Source organism: Symphalangus syndactylus, chromosome 11 (genome assembly GCF_028878055.3).
Source record: "Symphalangus syndactylus isolate Jambi chromosome 11, NHGRI_mSymSyn1-v2.1_pri, whole genome shotgun sequence".
NCBI classification, from domain to species: Eukaryota; Metazoa; Chordata; class Mammalia; order Primates; family Hylobatidae; genus Symphalangus; species Symphalangus syndactylus.
The window spans coordinates 80350243-80374743 of record NC_072433.2 but is presented as its reverse complement, the minus strand read 5'-3'; positions in this window follow the sequence as shown (position 1 = coordinate 80374743).

Below are 24501 nucleotides of genomic sequence, written 5' to 3'. Positions count from 1 at the left end.
AGTATAAATTTGCTTGGTAAAATGTAAACAAATATTTAAAACAGAAAGTTTCAAAAACATTCAACATCTCTGTTGATCTATCCTGATAATACTCCATTTGTTAGTGGCTAAATACTGACAAAACCGTATTTTCTGAATAAAGCATGGTTTGACAGATTTTTTTTTTTTTTTTTTTTTTTTTGCTGTTTTAATTCAGGGAGACCTTTTGGAGAGTGAAGTTTATATAATAAATCATTAATATTCCTGAAACACTTTAATCTTATGGGGAGACACCAAGCTAGAATATCTCAAATTGTGTTGTTATTAGCATTTAGTCATTTTATGATCTAAAGAAAGGAAAATATGAAGCATGTGACTATATGTTTATATGTAAAATAGAGATTTAGGTTGAGATACATTCATGCATTGCTTATGTTGGGGATATATTCTAAGAAATGCATTATTAGGTGACTTCATCATTGTGCAAACATCATAGAGTGTACTTACACAAACCTAGATGTTATAGCCTACTACACACCTAGGCTATACTGCATAGCCTATTGCTTCTAGGCTACAAACCAGTACAACAGGTTACTGTATTGAATACTGTAGGTCATTGTAACACAATGGTAAGTATTTGTGTGTGTAAACGTAGAAAATGTATGGTAAAAACACAGTATAAAAGATAAAAAATAGTGCACCTGTATAGGGTACTTACTGTGAATGGAGCTTGCAGGACTGGAAGTTGCTCTGGGTGAGTCAGTGAGTGAGTGGTGAGTGAATGTGAAGGCCTAGGACTTTACTGTACACAACTGTAGACTTTACAAACACTGCACACTTAGGCTACACTAAATTTATAAAGACATTTTTTCTTTCTTTAATAATAAATTAACCTCACTTTAATTTCTTTTTACTTTATAAAGTTTTAAATTGTTTTCTTTTTGATTCTTTTTAAATAACACTTACCTTAAAATGTGAACACATTGTACAGCTATACAAAAATATTTTTTTCTTTATATCCTTATTCTATAAGCTTTTTCTATTTTTAGAAATTAATAAATTTTAACTTTTTAAACTTTTTTGTTAAAAACTAAGACACAAACACATGTATCAGCCTAGACCTACACAGGGTCAGAATCATCAATGTCACTGTCTTCTACCTCCACATCTTGTTTCACTGGAAGGTCTTCAGGGGCAATAACACGCATGGAGCTGTCATCTATGATAATGATGCCTTCTTCTGGAATACCGCCTGAAAGACCTGCCTGAGGCTCTTTTACAGTTAACTTATTAAAAAAAAATAGAAGGAGTATACTCTAAAATAATGATTAAAAAGTATAGCATGGTAAATATATAGAACAGCAATACAGGCTTTTATTATCATTATCAAGGATTATGTACTATAAATAATTGTATATGTTATACTTTTATATGACTAGCAGTGCAGCAGGTTTGTTTCCACCATTATCACCACAAACATGTGAGTAATGCATTGTGCTACATCATTATGATGGCTACAACAGCATTAGGAAATATAAAATGTTCAGCTCCATTATAATCTTACGGGACCAACATAGTATATGTGGCCTGTCATTGACCAAAATGTTGTTGTGTGACACATGACTGTATTAACTGTACAACTCAATCTTTCAATTGAGGTACCTACACTGAATAATGAATTCAAGAGAATTCACTTAGTTGCAACTCCAGTAAACTACCAGTATTGTTTGGTTCTCTAGTTCTTACTACCCTTTTTTTCTTTCTTTCTTTTTTTTTTTTTTTTAGGTTTTGCACATTATTGTCATTGTATTTGAGTTCTTAAACTGAAAAATAACGTTAAACATCAACAAAGGACAAAGGGGAAGTAATTCAATTTATTTTACTATCTCCTTCCTAGAGAGAGAACTACTAGTAAAAACAATTTGAGAGTTGGCAAACATTTTGTGTTTATCTGTAAAGTTGTTTTAAACCTGTTTGTTATGTATTCCGGACATATTTATTCTTTGGTAAAATTCATTATTTTTAAGAATAACAATATGAATTCCAAACTCTGGGAAACTTTTATATTGCATTAAGAGACACCAAGGACAGTTTGTTAATCTATTTCTTCTAGATCATGTGAGACAGAGCCAACAATTTGCCTCAAGCTGGAGAAACCCTGGCTTGTTATCCTAGAGCCCCACCAGGCTAGAAGAAGGAACTTTCCTTCCACATCTATTTTCAGCCCAGGAAAGGTCAAGTTCAGCCCCTAGAGCTACCTGACATCTGTTTAAATCCACAGCCTGATATGACAAACTTGTAGGCTTATCTGGCTGACAGGACCCAGTCATTTTAGTTTCAAGGATCTGAAAATCTTATCACATGTTACAGACCCTGAATTAAGCATCTAAGAATTCTTCAGTGTCACTTAGGTAAATCTGAATGATATCTTCTTGGGACTCTTTCACTCAAGGAGTCCCAGAGAAGGTGTGTGTCTGACATTCAGAAGAGAGCAATCTAGACTCCAATCCTGAGCAGTTTGAAGAAGCTCCCATTAGCTGCCTGATGCTAATGGGAAATCCATGTTGTCAATTTGATGGGAAGAGAAGATCAGATATGTCCAGGCAGATAGGGGATCCAGAGTGAACCCTCGAAGAGCTAGAGTTACCATAGGCATCTAGGACCTCAAACCTTCTCCCAGCCACATGACACTGAACCTCTTGAAATGTCATTGGTGGATATCCAGTCAATCCCTTGGAATGACCTTATGAATAGTGACAGATCTGGAACATGTAACCATGATTTCTAACCACCCTTTGATGAGGTCTGTGATGATACTTGTGTGTCTAAATGAAAATGAACAGATATTGGGATCTGAGAAGATTATTGAAGAGAGTTTTTTAGATATTCTGGAGAAAGCGAGGGTTGTTACCTGGGCCTTCTTTATTAAACACCCAAACTGCAGTCAAAACACTGAGCCATGTATTTAGGCAAGGATCCCCTAAAAGTCTGTACTCCCAGGGGTTGATGGCTGACTCAGCTTCAAAGAAGGGCAATCAAAGGTAAGTCAATTAAAATGTATTAAATACCTACTTGATGCAAGCACTGTGCCAGGTAAGACTTACAACTTTGTCAAGTCTTCATCATAAAGAAGAAAAGGAGGAAAATAGCAGTTTGTTACTATAATAGCAATAATAAAATCACTTATGATGTAAAAGGAGATAAAAAATAAGTAAATCACACTCAATCTTTTAAAATCCTTCTTAACATGCTGTTGTATCAGGGATTTCATAAACTCCTATCATTTTCCTGCTGGCAGTTACTTTAGGTCTTAAGATGAGATTGAGACTACCTATGTAAATCTTGCAGATCTCAGTGAAGTTTCCATGGGGACTGTGATCACTTTTTTGCAATAAGGGGTAGCTTACTGAGCTTAGAGAAATGCCATCAGTGTCAGAAGTCTGAGAATCCCAAGGGCAAAGATATGAAGTCTCACATGGGGAACCGAGAGAGATTGGTTTAGTGACATTTAAAAAACTGAGCTGGTATCAAAGTTAATAGGGTTGGATGAGGCCTGTTCTAACAGATTATTTGATTGAGTACTATATGATATTTTAGAATGGAAGTTCTAACTAACCAAACTTGACTCATATTACTCTATCGTTATCAGTAAATCTTCATGCTCAAGACTTACTGTATGTGCATTGGATACAGCAGTGCATAGGTAAGCAGATTGGATCAGGGCCTGAGCAGAGGAAACTGAATTTCATAGACACCCTCACTTAGGGTTTTTGATTCTGAATGGGATGGGTATGCTGACCTGGAAAACAAAGTCACCAGAGATAAGAACTACATCCTTCCACTTGGTCATAAATTCTGTTGTAATGTTAGTACAGAGCCTATTGTACTGACATCTTTATTGCAATCAGCAGGAACAATGAGAGACATTAGACTGTGGACTTTGAAATTGACCTATCTTAACATTGGCAAAATGGTGGAGAACTTCAAACTCTAGTTCCTGAAGATATCAAGCTCAGTCTTCATACACAAAATGGAAAATGTGACAGCATTAATTGTTACTGTCTGGCTCATAAACCCAATAAGGGTTTCTGTCATCATAGTAGATGCTATTTTCTGAAAAACTTAACATCACTAAAACTAAATTTCTTATTTATTGCAGTTTTCTTCTGCTGCATGATAATAAACCATCGGATCATGTTAACTGAACATCAACATCAAGGAAGTGTTAGTATGGAAGAATTTCTTGTAAACCTGGTGATCTGGAGAGTCTGCCATTTTTTTCTGATGTGGTTGAATACATCATCTCTCCCAACTATGCTGATCACATTTCAGATTTAGGCCTCATTTACATAATACATAAGCATGCAGAAAATATACCATGCAGAAAAAATACCAAAGGTCAAATGAACACATCAAGAGTAAAATAGAAGAAACCCCCGCAAATTATTCTTTTTTTCATTTTACTTGTCTTTTTTGGATCTAATTAGAATGCTAGCTAAGCCACCAAATAATTTTTTCTCAGAAGTACTTTAAAATAGAAACACACCCAGTATACAATAGCTAACCCAGTTACTTTCACTCATTGCCTATTTGTAAACTATTCACAGATTTCAATATCAAGAGTATAATTCCTAGTGTTTCTGGGCAGTTCTTTGGGAGATCTTTCAAAATGAGCATGTTGTTTCAGAGCGTTTATAACTACCATCTTATAGAAAATGAAATCTGCTCACAGTTTTAACCATCCTTATTATTAACAAGAACAGTAATGACGTTAAATCAATTGTGGTTCCTTTTTAAAAGCTGCCCTACATTTTTCTTGTATATGTTTTTAACAATTTTCAGTCCATCTCTTGGTATCATTTGTTAGTGACAAGAAGGTTAATAAAAATTTCTGCATTTAAGCAAACAAATTAAAATATCTAGTAATTACCAGAGATCTCAACATTTTTGCCAACTGGAAAAGGAGAGAAGCCAGGGGAAAGAATATTTTAAGAGCAAGTCCTTAGGCAACTAGTGACAAAATCCTTGTCCTTGAAGCTTATATAAATAACTTTCCAGTGTTTTTTTAACCTTTTTCTCCCCTCCCCAGTCCCCTCAGCAACGAGGCATGTCACTCCACTTGTTCACATCCATCTTTTTTTATTGATGTCCTCTTTGGTGTCTGTACAGGTCATCAATTTTGCTGCCTCTTAGGCAGCCAGTGGGAATGTACAAGTTAAGTCACTGGACTTTGTGTGTCAGGCTTGAGGAGGAGGGAAAGGGAGGAAGTGTCAGCTTTCTTTAGCACTAACAGTCCCAATCAGATACTGGCACTGGGCCTCATAAATCTTGTGGATGACCCAGGTGAACCCTGAGGCTCAGTGCTCACTGAAAACTGATCAGGCCTCTGCTTAGTTTAACAGGTCATTCTCAGTGACAAGTGAAGGGTTCAACAAATGCACAAAACAGATATATATTAGTTGAAAAACTAATGGCTTTTAAAAGAATGTTTGACAATTGTTTAAGGCTGTCTGTAGATCCATTATACTGATAAACGACCAACATGGTGTATACTAAAGTGGAGCCAGTTAGGAGGATGCCAGCTTAAAGTTGGGGTTTTCTTTCTCTCTTCTTTTTTCTTTTTTTCTCTTTTGGTCATCTGGATGTGAACTCCAGGAGCAACACATCCAGGAAACCTAGGAAAATACCTGTGCTGCATAAATTTAACCTTGCAGTCCAAGTGGAATTATAAAGATTCTGAGACTGCCCTCAGTGACCTGCAATTGACCGCTTGAACTTCTAAGTTAGGGTCAGTTGGGGCCCAGAATAAGAGGTCAAAAGCTGGTCAGCTTTCCCTAGCCCTAACATGCTGAATAGGAAGACTTTATTGCTGTGATTTATGCAATTTGCCGAGACAGGTTAAGGAGACCTTAAAACACACCACAGGGCTCACTTGCACAGGGACACCCTCTTCTTGAAAAATAAATTTTGATTGTCCAGCTGAAATCTCTTGGGGATACGCCTTGAAGTATTTCACCCTCTGTGTCTACAGATTCATTCCCACACTCGACCCCTGAATGTGACAGGGTTAGTGTTTCCAGATTTATTTAAACAATACAAATGCACCAAATGAAGCACTTTCAAACCTGATTAATTGGAAAGGCAGAATAACTATTGGTAATGAATTATTTGGGGGAACAGTAAACTCCTTCAAAAGTTAACTCTTAAATCAGTTGCTTCAGAGGTCCAAACATTAATAATAAAATACTTACTACACATACTTAATATTTATACTACAATACTTAAACCATTCCAAATGAAAAATTTCAAGATTCAGGTTTGTCTTTAAAACTTGGTTCTTATGAACTATCATAATCGATACATTATCAAGCTTTTTTTGGCATAATAGAGATAAAAATTTTTCTGTTTTTATTGAGAATAAATTTTAGGACCCTTAAAAATAAGTTTCTTTTCCTAGTCTGTTCCTACTGGAGTCAGAAACAGATCATGATTTCCACTTTTATAGCAATTTGCAAGACGTGGTTTCCATTCTTTGTTTAGCTTCCCCATTTATAGCAAACCAACAATGATGATCTGGTTTTTGTGATATAAGTCGTGGTATAGCCATGAATGTCAGTTTTACTCAGGCTGAAAGCAAAAAATTGAACCCAGGTCTTTTACGAATGAAAAGCTATTTGGTGCTATAAACCTTTAAGCCACCTCTCTGCCTTTTTACAGGGCATTTAGTGCTTCTGGGTGCATGTGCCTCCATAACTCAAATTGGCTCTGATCTAATAAATGCAATTCACAAGGTATTAGTCTATAATGTGGTCTAATTTCATTTGGTAAATGAGAGAAAAAGGTAAAACTGTGAAAGATATTCACTTTGAAATATGGCTAGTGTGTAACATTCAGCAGCAAATTTCCATAAAGATTTTAAAGACACAATTTAAAAAGGAAATATGCATGCCCCAAATATGTGTTTGCATGCTGGGTTGGATGACTCACTAGACACTCTATCAGTTTGTTGGGTAAATAATAACCAATCAAGCTTGGTTAGATTTGAATCAATTTGTATAAGAAGCTTATGACAGGACAAGCTTAAAGGTTATAAATTAACAAATGTGTGGAAAAAATTTTCTGCACAAATATAATTTACCTGATTAACCTCAAGACCTCTCTGTCTTGTCAAGGTCACAATGAGTTTTTCTTTCCCCCTCTTAACACTGCCCAATGATATATTTTCTTGGATACAGGGCCTAGCAGTAAAAGGCACATCTCTAATGTGCCTTGAAAAACTTCTTATATGTTGTTTGAAAACTGCAATATTCTATTTTTGGGGGGATGGAGGCGTGGAGGGGTGGAAAAGACCCACTCTCTTGCATCTTTTTACTATAATTCTTTGCTGATGGTGGTGGAAAGCCTACCTGTCATCTAGGTTAGGGATATGAGCGAAGCCTGTTAAGGATCGCTCAAGATAAATTAAGAAAGGGACGAGAAGATTCAAGCAGGGACTCTCCCCTCTGATCGGACTGTCATAACCTTTGTCTTCTCAGCAGCACAATTTTCTTTTATCAGTGGGTTCCCACACTTTAGTGTGGCTAAAATGTTGTTTTTCTGCTGCATTTAATCTGTTGTAAAAAGGGTATCTTCATTCTTGAACAATAAAAATTAAAGCTAATGTTCCCAGTTCACTGTAAATAGCTTTTTGGAAACTCAGTTAATTAAATCTTCCATTATGAAGTATTTTCTATTACTAGAAGAAATTAAAAGAAGATAGGAGCACAGGACAGCCATTATTGAGGTTACTGAAGATCCAAAGAGATGTTGCATTATGAGAATGATTCCAGAGAAAGTCTGTGATTAAGCAAATCTCTAAAGAAATGTAAGTTTGCCATACCAAAAATCACTATTGATCAATTGGTATATTTGAAAGCTCTTGCATCAATCAATGAGTAATTTTATCTTCTGCCCTTGGTACTAACTGTTGATTGATTCATGGATGACTTTGTTAAAAAATCAGCAGATTAATATTGAAAACTTGGTAGTAAGTAATAAATTATTACTTATTAATTTGGTGTGGTATATAGTACATCCCTCTTCGGGCAGTTCAATCATCCTCATTTTACATGGACTAAACCTATCAACTTTCTGTGTTATTCCTTTAATTCGTGCCAATTCAGCCTGTGGGATTTCCTTATTACTTTTGCTCAAAATGTATATTGGTGAGTTTTTGAGAAAATGAATGCTTTCCATTGCTTTACCTGGGGGTTTTCTCTCTTTGGGTTAAAAATTAAAATAGAAAAATATGACCTTGATTTCTTATTATCATCAACAATTTTTGCAATTTCAAGCATGTCAATTTTAGGTGTTGTGGGCAAATGCTACCTCAAACAACATAGAATTTTTGCTTTTTCAAGAGAGCAAGATAACCTTACCGAGAGAAAATGGTTGTCATCTTAGTCTGCCATGAGGCGCCGCTGACAGTAAGTAATTGGCGATTGTGTTCCAGACCTGAGACACAGCAAACTGCTCACTCCTATGCTCGGCAATTGGTTTTATTCAACAGCTGCAGGTCACCAACAGGGGCTGGGAGGATTGCCTCTATGGATGCCTTAGGAATAATTTTCTCCTCTGTGTATTTCTCAGCTCTGCTGTTCTAGCATCTCATATTTAACTTATCTCAGGGAGCCTTTGTCTAACAAAGAAAAAAGTGTTTAAACTAATAGGAGGCTAATTTTCCTGGAAAACCAACTAAATAATTACAACAGAAATATTTCTATTAACATATTCAGTTCAACATTTTGAAGGCCTATAATCACAAAAAGGATAACTTCACTCTTTCTTTATGCAACTCAGATATGTTGATATATCTTTCATCATTGTGTTTCAGTGAATAATAAGAACCAATATATTAATAGTAAGGCTTCACTGTGAGTATTCTACTAAGTGTTTTTATCTAAATTCACTCTTTTAAACCTCATAATAGCACTATTATCTCCATTGAACAGATGAGGAAACTGAGGCGCAGAGACAGTAAAAGTCAAGGACAGTTGGTAATGGTGTTGAGATCCTGTGCTCATGAACATACTATGCCATATCAACTAATTAATGTAATTGATTAAACTGGGGCAACTCTAGGCAAAATTATGCAGTAGAAAACTAGTTGACATTTTTAGTGTCCTCTTCCAGTACTCTTTTCTTATAGTCAGGAGCAGTCTTTTCCCCATCCATTTATGTCTCTTCCATTTATACTTTATCTACAAGAAATAATGTAGTATTCATCATTTATATATTGACTAAATCCATTCACACTAATATGATACCTTTTTCTTTTTTTTTTTTGAGAGGGAGTCTCGCTCACCCAGGCTGGAGTGCAGTGGCGCGATCTCGGCTCACTGCAAGCTCTGCCTCCCGGGTTCACGCCATTCTCCTGCCTCAGCCTCCCGAGTAGCTGGGACTACAGGCACCCACCACATGCCTGGCTAATTTTTTATATTTTTAGTAGAGACAGGGTTTCACCGTCTTAGCCAGGATGGTCTCGATCTCCTGACCTTGTGATCTGCTGCCTAGGCCTCCCAAAGTGCTGGGATTACAGGCATGAGCCACCATGCCCGGCCATGTAATACCTTTTTCTAAGTAATTTACATTTGTGTATTCATTCATTTCGCACAACTATTGAGCCTTTATTTTGTTCCAGACACTACTCCTCCCTTTTTTTCTTTTCTTCCTTCTTTCTGTTCTGTCCTTCCTGCCTTCTTTCCTTTCTTCTCTCTTTCCCTCCCTTCCACTTTCCTCAGCTCCCTTTCTTCTTTCCTAAAAAAATCTGGGCCTCAGCAAACAGATGAAGGAGATGGAAGGTCTTCTTGTGGCTTTTGAAATTTTGCTAAGCCACATACTGGCCTCAACATGAACCTTCTCTAACTACTTTGGAGACAGGGAAGCCAACAGGGTCAGCACATCACTCACTCCTCCAGGACCAGATAGTCCTAATCCCTGAGAGAAGCTTAAAACAATGCATGGAGACCTATCTGAAGCCTTTACTAATTCCTCTGGATTTTAGAGGCTCAGATTCATAAATGTAGAAAGGCAAGCAAGCATTTCATTCAAAGTGCACAAAGTACAATTATCTCTAATCATAAGCTGGTAGAGCATGCACCCTAACCTTTTAAGGGGAAAGACAACAGTGGTTCTTTCGGTTTATGTGATAGAGTATTTGAGTAGTGCCTTTAGCTTTGCCTTTTCCATGCATGGTTGCAAATGAAAAAATTAATTGAAACTATAATATTTTACCAAAAATTTTATGGCAACTATTCAGAACATGAATGAATTCATTTAAAATAATTCCATGTTTGCAACAGGATTTGTGCTTTTAATGAATGTAGTCTAAACCATGGGTTTAATGCAGAATCAAGTCAGTTAAACTTCATGCTTTTTCTAGCCCTGTTGTAAATGTTTTTTATAGTTCTAATGCTTAAGGGACTTTTGTCAAACTTTTTGGTGACAACTAGATAAAAAAACCCACAGTTATTTGGCTCTATTTCTCTCTAGAGCTGGCAGTGAACAGGAATTGCAGAATGCAATTGGCAGAGCCAAATACACACAAAGACAATGTAATAACATTTCAAATGAACAATTCCATTGGGTTCTTTGTTGAAAGTGTTATCTTGTCTCCTTTTAGTGATTTAGTGTTTTTTTTCTAGATTCCATTCCAGAGCTTAGAAAATATCAGACCTATAAATAAGAAGACAAAAACACAATGTTTTGTACATTTCTTAAACTACCAGAATACATCCAGGGAAAAGGCTAAAATAATAAAAAAAATTAAAATGGAAATTTGTTGAAATGTTACTTTTTGTGACTTTTTTGAGTTTAACCTATGTTTTTATACCCACACTTATTCCAGAAATGTTTTGTTTCCTCAATAGCAAAAAGCAAAAGCAGCATGATATCATAAGTTTAAAAGTTGCCACAAAAAAGGAATAACAAAATTGAATATAAAATAGAATAAAAATGACTAAAGAAAATGAATACATGAAAAGATGCACAACAACCTTTATGGAAATTTAAGTTAAAAGTTTTGGGGAAATTTAAATTAAGAGCTCAGTGAGATGCTACTGCACACCTATTAGGATGACGTAAATTAAAATACTGACAAATACTGAGTGCTGGCCGGAATGTGGAGCAAATGGGATTCTTGCACATTGCTGGTAAGAATGCAAATGGTACATCCGCTCTGGAAAACAGTTTGGCAATTTCTTATAAAGTTAAACATATATCTACCATTTGAGTTAGGAATACCACTCCTGATGCTTACTCTATGCAAATGAAATTTTATATTGACACAATGCCTGTATATGAACGTTTATAGCAGTTCTATTCCTTAGTGCCCCAAACTAAAAATAATCCAATGCCTTCCAATGGGTGACTGGATAAACAAATTGTAATGCACTCATACCATGGAACACTAAAAGGGAATAGGCTACCAATACATGCAATAATTTGGATGAATCTAAAAAAATGACATGCTGAGTAAAAGAGGTCAGTCTTCAAAGGGTTCCTACCGTATGCATCAATTTTTGTGACATTCTTGAGAAAACAAACTACAGTGATGGAGAATAGCAGAGGTTGCCAGAGTTGCAGTGGAGAAAGACTATAACTAGAAAGGATAGAACGAAGAGGCTTTTGGTAATGACACAACTCTCATATCCTGATTGTGATGGTGGTCACACAAATTGATATATGTGTTAAGACACATTAAATTGCATACCAAATTAAAAAAAATAAAATGGCTAAAGATGTAGGTTTTAAATCTGGCTCTAGGTTTTCTAATGGGTAAAAGGGAATTTGTTGAGTTATGCAATTTACAAGACACTTAATGGAGAAGAAAACATTGGATGCAGTGAGGAAGTCTGACTACTATTTATGTTGATAACAGATATAACTTTGCCAAGAAACACAATGCATGATGCAAAGGATAAGGTCCTGTGTGAATAAGTTTCATCGAAATGTTTCTTTTTGGGTCCCTCGATGTAGGCAGAAGGCATCCCAACAAAACACAGTAAAGTTAATTTGAGGTGTGTCAACTCCATGTAATTTACAAAAAGTTTTTTTTTTTTATTTTGCTCAATCCAGAACATGAACTCCAAAACATACTTTCTAAAAATATGTGTTTATTATTTCATTTAATATAAATTTTATGTATTAGCTTACTTCCCAAATAATTTATTTATAAGGACTACTTTTAATAATTATAAGCATAAAACAATGTTAAGGCAGAAGATGCAATGTGTGAGCATCAACTCATAAAGATAAAATTAGTTCTGTGGCATCTGTAACATCTCTTTGTAATCATACTATGTGTGTGGGAATAAAATATCACTTTTCAACAGCATTTTAATATCAAAAGGTTTAAATAAGAGCATAATGTTATACACATATAAGTGATACATATTCAATCAAAGTTAAGAATTTAAATTCCCCATTCAGTCACTTCTGTTTAAAAAAACTTAATTTACAAGTTTAGTCCTGGAAAAACACAACAATAAAATATAATATATTTTACACATTAAGTGCTTTTCCTCATGTTTTGGTTATATTGGACAGAAAAGAAAATCTCTCGATAATATTTGACATTAACTAAGTCATGAATGTCATTTACTGCCATAAATGTATGTATATTTGTTTGTCGGCATGCCTGGGAGAATTCCGCATAGTATTTCACTCACCTTATTAGAAGCAGCATTGCTCTAGACTAAATAATTCCAAATCTCTTGGAATTATCAAAGAGATAATGGGAAAATCAGAAGAGGTATGTTATAGAACAATAGCAAAACCCTAATCGTTTAATGCTTCAGTATACATCACTGCTATTTTACCTATTACATTTGAAATTTTGTAACTATCCTTACCTATCTCAAGGATGAGCTTTCTCCAACTCTGCCGAATCTTTTCTAGGCAGAAGTTTATTGACTCAGGTCTTTCTGATTCTAATGAGTTGAGAGGTCTGCCTACCCAATGCCATTTTGTTTAAGGTTTATTGCTGATCATGGCATTCCTTAAAAAAAACCAAAACACTTAAATTTCATCACTTTTTTGGGAGAGTCTAACCATATGCCCTGTTTGCCAATATGCCCTAAATATATCATACATTTTTTGTCTTTTAAAAAATTTTTAATTTTTAATTTTTGTGGTTACATAGTAGCTGTATATATTTATAGGGTACATGAGATATTTTGATACAGTAATTCAATGTCAAATAATCACATCATGGAGAATGGGGTATCCATGCCCTCAAGCATTTATCCTTTGTGTTCAAACAGTCTGATTACACTCTTTCAATTATTTTTAAATGTAAAGTTAAGTTATTATTGACTATATCTTCCCTGTTGTGCTATCAAATAGTAGGTCTTATTCATTCTTTCTAATTACTTTTTTTCTACCCATTAATCATCCCCACCTTCCACTCAACTCCCCATTACCCTTCTCAGCCTCTGGTAACTATCTTACTCTCTGTGTCCATGAGTTCAATTGTTTTGATTTTTAGATCCCACAAATAAATAACATGCTATGTTCATCTTTCTGTGCCTGGCTTATTTCATTTAACATAGTGATCTCCAGTTCCATCCATGTCGTTGCAAATGACAGGACCTCATTCTTTTTCATGGCTGAATAGTATTCCACTGTGTATACATACCACATTTTCTTTACCCATTAATCTGTTTAAGAGCACTTAGGTTGCCTCCAAATCTCAGCTGTCGTGAACAGTGCTGCAACAAATGTGGGAATGCAGTTAGCTCTTTATTATACTGCTTTCCTTTCTTTTGGGTATATATCCAGCAGTGGAATTGCTGGATCATATGGTAGTTCTATTTTTAGTTTTTTAAGAAACCTCCAAAATGTTCTCCATAACAGTGGAACTAATTTACATTTCCACCACCAGTGTGTGAGGGTTCTCTTTTCTCTACACCCTTGCCAGCATTTTTTGTTGCCTGTCTTTTGGATACAAACCATTTTAACTGAGGTGATATTATATCTCATTATAGTTTTGATTTGCATTTCTCAGATAATCAATGATGTTGAGTGCCTTTTCATATGTGTGTTTGTCATTTGTATGTCTTATTTTGAAAAATGTCTATTCCTATCTTTTGCCCATTTTTAATCGGATTATTAGATGTTTTTCCTGTAGAGTTATTTGAGCTCCTTATATATTCTGGTTATTAATCCCTTGTCAGATGGGTAGTTTGCAAACAGTTTCTCCCATTCCATGGGTTGTCTCTTTACTTTGTTGATTGTTTCCTTCGCTGTGCAGAAGGTTTTTCTTGATGTGATCCCGTTTGTCCATTTTTGCTTTGGCTGCCTACGCATGTGGGGTATTGCTCAATAAATTTTTGCCCAGACCAATGTCCTAGAGAGTTTTCTCAATATTTTCTTGCAGTAATTTCATGGTTTGAGGTCTTAGAGTGAAGTCTTTAATCTATTTCAATTTGATTTTTTGTTTGTATGGTGAGAGATAGGAGTCTAGTTTCACTCTTCTGCATATGCGTATTCAGTTTTCATAGCACTGTTTATTGAAGAGACTGTTTTTTTTCCCAGACTATGCTCTTTTTGTCTCATTGACATCTTTTTATAGTCAGCAAATTCTTTCCCAAGAGGAAACTGGACACGATTCTTTCAGTTTATATGTGTACCTTTTGATATTCTGAAGAAATCATGTCGCTTTGAGGCCTAATGTCAAATTACTTATATAAAGAATAATTTTGTGATCTAGTGTGGGCCAGTATGAAATCAAACGATGGCCGTTTCATATTTCAGGGAAATGACAATTCAAGATGAATGGCAATCTAGTTGTCAAACTCAATGAACATAATGAATATATTCCCCAAAATATATAAAGCATATGATAACTAAGCCAGGAATACAATACTTGTAAATTGTATCAAGGAGACAAATCTTATTGATTACATTTTATCTTACTTTACACCAGTTAAAAAAACCTTCAGGTTTTCCTTATTGCCCTAAGGAGAAAACTCTAAATTCTTAGGATAGCATAAAGTTCCCTCTAGTATTTGTGTCCTAGCTACTTTTGTAGTCCAGTCATCTTACTTGCCTATACATACCCCATGCCATAGTTGTCTACACTATGTGAAGTGGCGTGTGTAGTTCTATCAGCCTGAAATATTTCTCCTGCCTGTCTGGTGGGTAAACTCTTCAAAGTCCATCAGAACTGATCACTTAGGTCATTTCTATGAAGACTTCTTGTTCTAAAGTAGACTTAGGTCCACAGGATGCTGTGTCCAGCTCTAAAGAGAAGCTGTGACATTGTTTTCAATCATTCATTTATTTGCCAGTTGCCTCCATCTTACTGAATTTTTGGAGAAAACTTTTGTATCATTTGACCTTATCAGACTGGTATATAGTTGATTTTCAATAAATACTTGTTGACTGAACTAAATGTGTGTGGCACTGGTAATGGTGGGAAGGGATTGCGTTCAAGGCTGGGAAGAGGAAAGGTACATACCAAACGGTTTTCCCTCTGAGGACTAATTTGAGAAAACTCAATACACAACTGTGAGAAAGATATTGCAGACAAGACTATTGACTGGGATTTATGAACTGTGCCCAGAGAACAGCAGGATTTTTAAGGCTATATGGACATAAGTGCTCCATAATGTTTTAGAAGTGAAAACAAAAGAATTGGGAGTTATTAAGATGTCCACACCTTTCAGTTTGAGTCTTAAATTAATTTGCCCATTGCGCTTTTTTAAAAAAGCAATTTAAACTGGAAAAACCACTATAAAATTTCTCTGTGACCTTGGGAAAGTCATTTAACATGACCAGGCCTCAAAATGCTTATCAAAGAAATGAAAAGGATTTAGTATTCACACCAAAACAATATTTTGTTCTTCAGTGACATCTTAGTAGATTAACAGAAGCCATATTTTATAGGCTTAACACATAGAATCTGACTTGTTTCCCTGACTTAATTGATGGGTTGCTCAATAATCTCCCTACCCAACTTGTTTCCTCTCATCAGCTTGCTACAATATTTAAAATTCCCACCAGGACCTTCTCGAGTTCAGGATTATCTCTAGAATGCCTTCTTTAAAATGCCAACAAATTATCTAGAGGATAGATACATAAACTTATTAATACATATTCAATATGGATCAGTGATCTTTAAAACTTAAATCTGATTGGGTCACCACCTGACTTAAAATCTTTCAGCAGCTTCCCAGTGGGCTTAGAATAAAGACAAACTGCTTAATGCAAGCTCTGAGCCCCAGTACATTCAATCCCACCTCCCTGCTCACCTCTCCAGCCTAATCCCCACTGCTCTCCTCCTGCTCTGTGAGCTCCAGTCACTCTGCCTTCTTTCAATCTCTTGCAATCACCCTGCTTCCACCTGCTGCAGGAACCTTGTATTTGCTGTGCCCTTCACCTGAAGTACTTTTCTCTAGCTTACCTACTTAGTGCCTATGTATCTTTCATTTCTCACTTAATTGCTGCCTTTTCAGGGCAGTGTTCCCTGAACAAATTTATGACTAAGTCAAGTTCTCCTAATCCAGACTCCCCTAGCACCATGCACCTCCATTTCCTTGTCTTCAGAGCCCTCTTCATGTAATTACCAGATTGCTGGCTGCCATCCTCACTAGATTGTAAACTCCTTGAGGACAGGAATTACATCTGTTCCTTACTGCCTATCATGATGCTTATGCCCTTCATAAATATTTGTCGAATGAATAAATACAGAATTAAATGAATGAATACATAAATATATCATTCAGATTAGTCAGCTCTGAGATTTAAAGCATGGAAATTTGTGGAATAAGATTTAAGACAAATTAAAAGCCAGTCTTCCCAGTGGAAGATCCCAGGATCCCCACTCCTCCCTTATGCTGTTTCTCCTCTTCCCTCTTCTCCTAGTCCTTTCCTTCTTCTTCACTTCCTTTCAGCCATGTTGACTTCCTTGTGGTTCCTGGAACTCACCAAGCATCCCCTGATCTTAGGGTCTTGGGGCACAGGTCATTTCCTTGTGGGAACTCTACTCCAGGCATCTGCATGGCATGGCTAACTTCTTTACTCAGAAGCCACCTTCTCAGTGAGGCCTATCTTGACCATCCTGTTTGAAAGCACAATCCTCTTTCTCCACTCCCCATCCCTTGCCAATAATTCATCTTCTTTACCATGCTTTATTTTTTCCCTCATAGCCAAATAATCTTCTAACATCTCATACAATTAACTTGTTTATTATATTTATTTACTGTTTCCCATCTTAGAATGTAAGCTTCTGGAGGCCAGGGATCTCTGTTTGGTTCATTGATACACCCACACACCTACCTGGAACAATACCTAGCTACATAGAATGAGTGCACATAAATATTTGTTGAATGAATGAAGGGAAGGCCATGGGCAGGAACCTTATCCAGATGAAGTGTACAGTGAAAAATACCAGGCAATAAGCAGTCCCAATGGAGAGCAGCAGGAAGGAGGCAGGATTTTAAAAACAGTCATCTGCTTCTCCATTTTGCATTAGGCCCAACCCTACTTTTTATTTAATGAACATAATGAAAGATTCTAATCTACTCCAGAATAATTTATATAATAGATAGGCTTATGGGCATGACCATGCTTCTGACAAATGAGAGATTTCTGCCTTTGAGTTCTGCTGTGTAAACATGACAGATGGTTATATAAACATAGTACTTAAGAACTGTATTTGGCAAAGGAGCAAGAAATATTCTTACAATGACATTCTGCACTTTTCTTTACAAGAACCAGAAAATTGTGTAAAGACATGAAGTCCCTTTCCCTTAAATCTGTAAAAAGTGTCTATTACCGTGTTCACCCAAGTCAACCATATTTCCAAACTGTTCAAACTGTACTGCTCTTTCTGCAACTGAACAACAATGGCTAATTTGATATTTAGGAAAATGTATTTAAGCTTTGATCTTTAATGTTGACTAGTTATTTGATATTTATTTAACTCCTGAAAATCTCAAGACTTATGAAGTACAGCAAAGGAAGAAAAAAATGCAAGTATCTTAAAAACAGTTTTATTAATGTTAATATACTATATTTAAGTGGGAAATTTGCTGAAATTTTCTATTCAGTAGACAATTTTAATGAATTAGGTTTAAAACTTAATTGTATCAGACTTAGAGAAGGTTATATAATTTTTGAGGTCAACCTTGAGATCATAAGGAAGATAATACAGACTTTATTCTCAAATACAGCTCCTAGGAATGTATTTAGCTTATGAATAAACAGATTAAGAAGGATATTTTGTTTCTTCTGTTACTCTTGCTCTTTGAATCTATCATGATTTCTCTGCCTACACTCTCTCTAAGTTGTTTTTCTCCCAAAGGATGGTTTTATACGACGGTACCCCTCCTACCCCTACCCACCCTCCACCCACCCCAGCCCCTCATCTGTCTGCAGCCTTCAGCCTTTTCAAGAGAACAGAAGGAAAAGAGAGCTAATCACACACAGTCCACACTCTGGCCTTCTTAATGAAATGATTTAGGCTACTGTTCTCCCTATTAATGTTGTAGTTGTAAAAACTGTGTGTATTTCATTAAAATTTCTCACGACTTTTGTTACGTTGGCATCAATTTCTCATATTTTATAGGAATATTTCTAACTGATATCCATGATCTAGATTTCAAGTACTGGGACAATGACATGTGCTCTGTAATAATGGCTATTTAAAGCAATAACTCAGAAAAGGACCAAAACAAACCAAACAAAACTGTGGGTAGGTGGGATCATGAGATATTTAGCTTGAATTAGAGAGTCACAAACCTTGTTATTTAAAAACTGGAAAAACTGGGAAAGCTTCGTTTTCTCCATGAATTTCAAAGAATGCACAAGCTTAATCCACTGAACACAACTCTGAAATGTTTCTAATTCCCTTATTACCAAGGAAGGTAGACCAGAGAGTGCAGAAAGAATTTTACCTTAGGGAAATGTACCGCTGTGCATTCTCAGTAACTGTATAGTCCATTTCTGCCTGTATGCTTGAAAATTAACAGCATGTTAACAGGACTATTGCCTACACTTGTGGCACTGTCTGCATAGGATTAGGCCATTAAATATTGATGGAGATAATTGTTCCTGCACTTGAACATCAGAAAGATGGAACTAAAAGTAGTTTAACTGGCATTTGCCTTTATGCTTGGTAAACAGAGGGCTGGATTTCAAGGTACAGAAGGATAAGTACTGCCATGTACTCAGCTCCATAGCCAAAGCATCATTGATCAGAAAGTGTGGTTTGTAAAAATGTTATAGTAAAAGTTAAATGAAACAATTCAGCTGAGCCTTGTTGAAATTTACTGGAATAGAATGTGATATAACTGTGCATTTAGAACATGCAAGCATGATTTCTTGCCATTTGTTGAATTAGTTTTTATTTTAAAATGAAATTCACATGTGCTATGGGAAGAACTGCTGTTGTAGTTAATGTATTTTATAATCTAGAAGATTTCTTATACTTTTATCAGATAATGCCTTAGGCAGGCCAACTGATTGAATAAAAGTCTCTAGGGCTTACTCTGTTTTATTGCTGTGCTTTGGAATTGTTTGTCTTCCAAACCGGATTTTTTCTTGAAAGATTGTGTCCTGTTCATCATCTTAACCTCAATGCCTAGTACAGTGCTTAACACATCCTAGATAATCAATAAATATATGTTGAATAAATGTTTGTAATATCATCCATAACCTTGGTATTGTTACACAGTCATAGAAATATCTCATCTGATGGAACTGAGTTTCACCAGATTTGAATGATGACACTGGAGCCTCATGTAGTTTACATTATTGCGAAAAACAGGGATATTCGTGACCATCAAACTTGTTTTTGGATCTAGGCTTTATTATTTACTAGCATGTGATTTGGAGCAGATTATTTAAAATTTTTAACCCTTAGGTTTTTATTAGTAAAATGGGGATAATATTCCCTATCTCATAAAGCTCTTTTGATAATTAAGTAATGTATTTAGAAGATCTATCCATAGTGCCCAGAACACCATAGCTTCTCAATGACAAAATTACTTCTAAAAATTGCATTCAAAAAGAATTTGAGCAATTTCAAGGATCTATCCAATGGGTCTGTCTTTTGTCCAGAATGTGGTAAACAAAGAGAAAGAAAATAATGCAAGTGTCCTGAAAGCATAATACTAGGGGATTATTTGTTTAATTAAAATGACTTTCAGTCTTATTTCAGTTTATCTTTATTTATTTATATATCTTTAATATTCTAAGCCTGTGTGGAACGAATTACTTGCTGGGTAAACTAAACCTACCTAAAATTAAATCAGAATGGATCTCCTGATTTGGTGACCACTGTTATTATGGGCTGAATTTTGTGCTTCTCCCTAACCCCCAAATTCATATGTTGAAGCCCTAAACCCCAGTACCTAAGAAAATGACTATATTTGGAGACAGAGTTTGTAAAGAGGTTACTAAGTTAAAATAATGCTGTTAAGTGGGTCTTTATTCAATCTGATTGGTGTCCTCATAACAGGAGATTAGGACTCTCAGAAGAGACACCAGAGGCGTGGCCACACAGAGAAAAAGATCATGCGGGGACACAGTGAAAAGGCAGCCATCATAAGCCACAGAGAGAGGACTCAGAAGAAACCAACTCTGCTGACACCTTCGTCTTGAACTTCTAGCCTCTAGAACTGTGAAAAAATAAATTTCTGTTGTTAAGACACCCGGCCTGTGGTATTTTGTTAAGATAGCCCTGGCAAGCTAACACAATTTTGTACACTAAATAAAGTCCAATTCGATTTTAATTTTATAGAAACTGAAACAAATAAAGATTTACTTAGTAAATTACTTCAGATTGGGATCAAATGTATACATGAATTATGAAAATGTAAGAAATGGATATTTAAATGAGTATACCAGAACATAAAAATTCCAGTGCCTGGTTTTTTTTTTTTTTTGAAAGCCACTTATCCCAACAATAAAACTGATGCTCAAAATATTTTGGGACCTATCTTTATACTCTGTTAATTATGCACTCAAGAAAATAAGTGTGACTATATTACAGCCACTCCATTTTTGTTTGTTTGTTTATGTTATTCAGCCTAGTCATTTAAACAATTTTCACTGCAACCGCTACAAGTTTTGTTGTTTCTTGGTATTGAATCCACTCTCAAGGGATGATGACTTTTCACCATGAACTTTGAAACAGTTCCAAAGAAAACTTCAAAAAGGTTTTGAGTGCTTAGGATCAATGTCGATCCAGTGGGTACCTTGATGTTTTACCTCCTACAGTCTGAAGCTCTTGTACCCACTAGCATAATCTCCTGCATAGGTGTCCCTGGTGCTATTCTATTTCCTTTGGTAGCACGCTGGGTGCATCTCGCTGATGCTGTGTTTCCCCGGGTTCACAGATTTATGGTGTCATTTGCTTTTCAAATATCTTGAAATATTTCTTTTGGCTGACCTTGTTTAGGTGTGCTTCATTTTAGCTGTCTGTCAACTAACCTCCCTGTGCAGGCTGTTTCTAAGCCTCCTTATTGCCATCCTTTGTTACATCCTTCTACCTTTCTCTTCAAATTTTACTTCCTTAGATTCGGTTATGTTACTTAAGCCAGTTAAAATTTCTCTTAGTTTCTGATACTACCAGTGCAGTGGAAGGGAGGCAACAGTGTGAGAGTTAAGTGAGGACCCTGAGGTTGGACTCTCTGAGTTCGAATCTCAGCTTTGCTTGTTGCCATCATCTGTGATTCATTTGATTACTTACCTTTCAGAGCCTCAGCTTCTTCTTCTTACAATGGGGGTTTCAGTGATACCTACATTATTGGTCATTGCAAGATTAAATGAGTTGATATGTGCAAAGCTCTTAGCAGAGAGCTTGGCACATAGTAGGCTCTCAGGAAATGTTAACTGCTGCAATCATAGAGCATCTGTTTCTAGAAAGTAACAACATGCATGCCTCAGCAATGGCTGACTCCTGTGCAAAAAATGCAGGCTAGAAATCCAGTTGCCTCTGAAAAGCTGCGAGTTGTCACTTAATTTCAGAAGCCACATGAAGATGGATTTCATGTCTCTTATCTTTGAGTGAGGCCAAAACCAAAAGCAGCTGGTTTTCACCCAAGAAAGTGGCCCTGAAAATTATCATTGCACATTTCTCTCCCACTTTTGTTTTAAATTAAACTCCTCAAAGTCTCTACGTTGATAGGAGGCTATTTAATATTTCATTTGATCCCATTTTGCTACTAGAAACATGTAGACTTTGGGTGGGAGAAGCAGAAAGCAAGAAGTTGAAATAAATTTCAACAATCTTAATTTGGTTCAGCTCAAAACTACATCTGTAGCAACATTTCTATTGAGGTTCCAACTTCTATCCCGAAGAACAGGACAGTATGAATCTCAAAGCAACAAATTCATTAATAGTAATTAGAAGTGCATTTTGGCAGCTGTGAGATGAAGAATTACAAATTCAGTGCATCTGGGCCATTTTTTAAAGTTCTTCTTACCTGCTGGTCTCAGGAAGGAAGGAGTCATCATTGCATGACATAAGAGAACACAAATACTGCGGCTGAAGCCGGTGGAGGTGCTCAGTGTCTGTCTTAACACATATTCATGGTGGGATGAGTCATATGCTCACTCATTTTTAGTTACATTTATTGACCAAGCTAAAAGTGTTACTTAAGATATATTAAAGACAGATGTTAAAGGCTAGACACCATTTTCTTTTAAAATTGTTTTTAAAGGAGGGCTTAATGCATATTCATACTCAATTTTATGATCCCTTTCATTTCAGCTACGCCAAATTTCCAGTGTCCATCCTAGAGAACCTCTGTAGAACTCGAAAAGCTACAGTTTTTACTTTGAACTTTTTTCTATGTAGATAGAGTTTCATTCACAACCAGATAAAGATATCTTTGTATCCTACTTATTGTAATAATAGACCGGATGGATTCTTGGTAAAACCTGAATATTTTTAAATGCTCTATATGTTCTAGCTCTAAATTGCATGTTTTAAGCATATTGCTTTGAAATCCTGAAAAAAATGCATACTGAATTTTGATGTGTTCTAAAACAGTCATGAAAATTAACATCTTCCCTCAGCCCAGGGCCAAACAGATTTTTTTGCAGGGCCAAATTAGAATCTGCCTACAGGCTTCAGATAAAAAAAGGTAGCAAGCAGGCAACTTTTTAAAGTCAGAAAAGGCAAAGTAATCTTACATGGCTATCTTTTTTGGTAATCTAAGTAGCCGGGGAAGGGAACAATCTTTTAATTTAGCCATAACCCTCTAGAGTATGTGGATGTTGGTTGATCTTTGCCAGGATTTAAGCAGGCATAATGGTACTGTATATCCTTTAGGCAACTAATGGCTTTAATGGACATATAAGTTACTGGGAGTAGAACGTACAAGGCATGTTAACTAGGTGCTCTTTAAAAAAAAAATTAAGGTTCACATTTGAGTAGACTTAACTTATTGTATGGAACTGGGAGGTCAGAAGCCAGAACTATAGACTACTGATTACAGATCACCATTTCTATCTGTTCTGAAATTCCATAAGTGAAACTAACAGCATGGACTATAACAGAAATTAGATTGAGTGCAATAACAGAGAAGCAATCCCTATGACACCAGGAAAGGAAAGACAGCATAGTGCAGTCCAGAAATAGAAGGCCTTGGAATAAGAGCATGTGAACTTGGAGACTCTGTGATGCACAAATGTGGATATAGATGCACAGAGCCCAGGACCAGTTAATTCAAGAGACATTTATGGGCACCAGCTACACACCCAGAAGTATGCTAGATGCGGAGGGTCAAATATAAATAAGACACAGTCTCTGTCCTCAAAGAGCTCAAAGTCTATTGAAAGGACCATAAGAGGATGAAGGGAAAACAACCTAGAGGAGCTAATATGAATAATAATTAGCAAACATTTTTTGAGTGCTTAAGATGGCCCACTCACTATTTTCAGCCTATTAGCATTTATTTTCAATTGTATAACAACTCAGTGAGTTAGGAACATTTTTTATTTTCATCTTGCACTTAAGAGAACTGAGACTAGAAGAAGTTAAGTAAGTAACTTACCCAAGGTCACAAAGCTAACAGTTGGTGCCACAGCTAAGAAAAGGAATACAGAATAGGAACAGAAAGAGAAGTCATTTATATATATTGATCATTGATAGACACATATCATTGTATATGTCTCATTGTATATATCCTCACTCCTTCCACACATACTGTAAATATGCCTTATATGTTCCTGCTTCTCTAGTTTTCTGTATGCCATTATCATACTTGAAACATACTTAATACATTTCCTCATTCTTTGTGTCTGTCCACCTGTGAAGATCAGCTTAAATTCTACTTCATTTATGAGTCCTTCTCTGAAGACTCTTGATGGAAATGCTCTCTCCCCACTCTAAAACTTTATTACCTTTATTTTTGTTTGCTTATATATGAAATGTTATTTTATAGAGTATACTATTGTTGCTTTTCTTGAAAATTCAGAAATTATTTCTGAAAGTATTTCCCCTCAGGTCTACACATGTAAGGCATACTG